Source organism: Dromiciops gliroides, chromosome 6 (assembly GCF_019393635.1).
Source record: "Dromiciops gliroides isolate mDroGli1 chromosome 6, mDroGli1.pri, whole genome shotgun sequence".
Taxonomy (NCBI): Eukaryota; Metazoa; Chordata; class Mammalia; order Microbiotheria; family Microbiotheriidae; genus Dromiciops; species Dromiciops gliroides.
In genome coordinates this window covers 173,952,083-173,955,754 of record NC_057866.1, presented here as the reverse complement: position 1 = coordinate 173,955,754, position 3,672 = coordinate 173,952,083, and the positions used below count along the sequence as shown (strand labels likewise).

Sequence of the window (3,672 nt, the reverse complement as noted above, 5' to 3'; positions counted from 1 at the left end):
ATTTAAATTTCACAATTGGGGCAGCTAGGTGGCACAGTAGATAGAGCAACAGTCCTGGAGTTAGGAGTACCTGTGTTCAAATCTGGCCTCAGACACTTAACACTTACTAGCTGTGTGACCCTTGGCAAGTCACTTAACCCCCATTGCCCCGCAAAAAATAAAATAAAATAAATTCACAATCAGGATCACATAGCCAATGAGTTTCTAAATCAAAATTTTATCCTTGATGTTCTGGAATCTAAGGTTAGTGCTCTATCCACTATGCCATAAACTTGACAATCATATATCAGAGTTAAAAATTGTACAAGAAAATCAATTTAAAAAATTACTGAAAAACATACAAAATTTACCTGAGAGAGAACACTAAATATTAAAGCAACCCAGGGAAGTTGGTGTTAGAGACTTGAGTAGAGCTGAACTTTGAAGGATGATACATGGAGAACAGAGCCAAGATGGCAGAATAAACATATAAACCCAGCTGAACTTTTCCAACATTGTCCTCTAAACAATGAAAAAGCCTGAATCTTGGGACAGTGTCTTCCTAGTCCTAGATGGCCATATTTTAACATACAATTCAAAGTCAAGAAATAGTCTCAGAAAATGAGCAACCAAAAACAACAACAAAAGAACTTGACCATAAAAAGCTTTTATAAAGGCTTTGAAGAACCAAGATATAAACTCAGAAGAAGAGAAAATGAAATCAGCTATAAAGAAAGCATCAAAGAAAAAGTCCATTTGGATGAAAGCCCAACAAGAATTTCTGTAAGAGGTTTGGTAAAAAAGAGATGAGTGGCAAATGGAAATTTAGGAAATTAAATGAGAGTGATGCAAGAAAATTATGAAAAAGAAAATTAACAGCTTGGTAAAAGATGTACAAAATTACTGAAGAAAATGACATCTTGGGGAGAGGAAGGAGAATTAGCCAGAAAAGAAGTCCTTAAAAAAGCAGAATAATCCAAATGGAAAAAGAGTTACAAAAATTGACTGTAGAAAATAATTTCTTAAAAATTAGAATTGGGCAAATGGAAGCTAAAGACTGTGAAAAAGAAAAAAAATAATAAAACAAAGGCAAAAGAATGGAAACAAAAAGAAGGTAGAAGGTGTAACATCTCATTTCAAATGTGACCTGGAAAATAGATCCTGGAGAGATAATTTAAGAATTATTGGATTACCTGAGAATCATGATAAAAATAAGTCTAGACATAATATTGAGAGAATCTGTATAAAACAACTACCCAGATAACTTAGATCCAGAAGATAAAAAATAAAGAATTCACAGATCGTCTCCTGACACAGAACTCAAAAGGAAAACTCCAACGAATATCATTGCCTAATCCCAGAGTTCCCAGATTAAGGAGAAAATATTGAAAGCAGGTGGGAAGAAATCATTCGAATCTTTTAGATACACAATCATAATCACACAAGATTTAGCAGCTTCCAAACGAAAGGAGTGAATGGCTTGGAATATGATATTGCAGAAGAATAAGGAACCAATATTACAACCAAATATAACCTATTAAGAAAACCTGAGTATAATCCTTCATGGGAAAATGTTTTAATGAAATAAAGGACTTTCAAGCATTCCTGATAAAAATGACCAGAGTTGAATAAGATATTTGACATTTAAATGTCAAGAATCAAGAGCAGAATAAAATGTAAACATCAAAGAGGTATCATAAGGTTCTAAATAGGGTTAAGTTGTGTACATTCTTATATAGGAAGATGGTAAATGTAACTCATAAGAACTTTATCATTGTTAGGACAGTTAGATAGAGGACATTGGTATCAGTGAATTATATTGAGATGATCTCAAAGAAAATTTTAAAAAAAAGAAGAAAGAGGGATGCACTGAGAGAAGGGGGGAAAGAGAAGAAAATGGGGAAAATTATGTCCCAAAAATTCATGTAAGGGAGAGCTTTTACAATGGAAGGGAAAATGGTGTTTGACAAACAACAATTGAAGCTCACTCATCAGAAATGTTTCACAGAGGGAAGAATATGTACATATACTCAGTTGGAATTAGAAATCTCTCCTACCCAACAAGAAAGTGTAAGGGAATGGGCATAAGAAAAAAGAAGGGGTAATATAAATGCAACAAATAGACATTAGGACATAATCTCAACCTCAAAGATCCATTTTTCTTAAGTAAGGAAAGAAATATCAAAAAAAAAAAAAAACAACCGATGACTCATTAAATGACCCACTTGTATTATAGGCAGCTTCCTATAACAGCCCATGAGAAGGCTGCCCTACTGGCAGGACTGGTTCATACAAATAATTACCACAATTGCTTCTTTCAACTCTGCACTTTGGTCACTTCTTACTATGTCCCCATGCCTAAACCCTAACCAGGTCCTTATTGAGCCAAACCTCCCTGGAGGAATTTAATTAAAGTGGTTAAGGGGAGGGGTAACAGGAGAAAGGAATTGGTCTGAAATGGAGAGGAAAAAATGAGAAAAAAGATCCATCAGTTCCCCACCTGCAGCTATATCTTGTGATCCCTAAGGCAATGGTGAGCGTGTGGAGTAGGTAGGGGAGACATATGTTGGGGGCAGTGAGAAAGGAGGGACCTGGATACTGCTGGCACATTCTGGTACCTTGCTTTCACTTCTTGGCCTTGGCTTGGGCTGCCACAGCCTCCATGACTTTGCATACAGTCTCTTCATCCCTGAGGAACTCCATGGGCTTGACGGGTTTCAGATTCTTCTTCAACTAATATGGGAATGCCAGTGGGCAGATTCAGCTCCATGATTGTTTCTTGAGATGCACTCTCAAGATGTTTGACTATCCCTCAAAGACTATTGCCATGGGCTAAAGTCAGAACACATCTTTCTTCCTTTATATACAGGACAATTTCTTCACTGGGGAAATATAGAGTCTAGGCAGTGATGTATTCCAGGTTTTCACAGGAGAGCAGATAATCCTTAGTAAAATCTACATAGCTACAGTCCTTGCTACCGTTGCCTTAGAAGGTATGGCTGAGCTCTATTGGAGATATTGGGATGTTCTAGTATCATTGCCATATCTCCAGCTGGGCCTCATCATGCTTAGCAGTTAACTATGCTTTGCTAAGGCCTGTCAGACCTCCATAGTGTCACTCAATGAGTCATCTAGGCTGCGTTACAGGCAACCACATCTGGTCAATGACATCTGGTATTGTCCAAAGTGTACAAATTTTGTTCTTTTGGACAGAGTGAAAGCAGATATCAAATTAATAGTCAGAATGTTGCAGTGCATGGCTGCCATGTTTGGTCTCCTTGTGCCTGGCGGGGCTCAGGTCTGCATCATACTAGTTGCTGAAGCAGTTTTCCAGGTTCCAGTTGCTCTATTTTTTTGACATTTCTATCCTAGTTCAGTGTCCCTTCCATTGTATTAAATGCCATTGTAATAGATTCTTTTTTTGTTTCCCGTTTCATGCTAGGGTTAGACATTTATCTCACAGTTTATTTCAGTTATCAGCATAGAGTTCTTTTTTCAGGTCTTTCTTGTAATTGGCTAAGTATCTGGGTTTCAAAGAACTTCCCTATAGAAATGCCAATTGATTATAAAATAAAAGCAAGCATAGGGATGTCGATAAAGTCAGTCATTAAGAAAAATACATACTGTTTATCAAGAGATATTCTACAAAGGTAGCCAACAGAATAAAATAAATGTAGAACCAAAGGAAATCCA

General features: G+C 36.7%; 1 pseudogene; it reads right to left on the bottom strand.

Annotated features, from left to right (window-relative positions):
- Positions 1–2,384: 2,384 nt before the first annotated feature.
- Positions 2,385–3,136, bottom strand: LOC122732145 (annotated as a pseudogene).
- Positions 3,137–3,672: the final 536 nt, after the last annotated feature.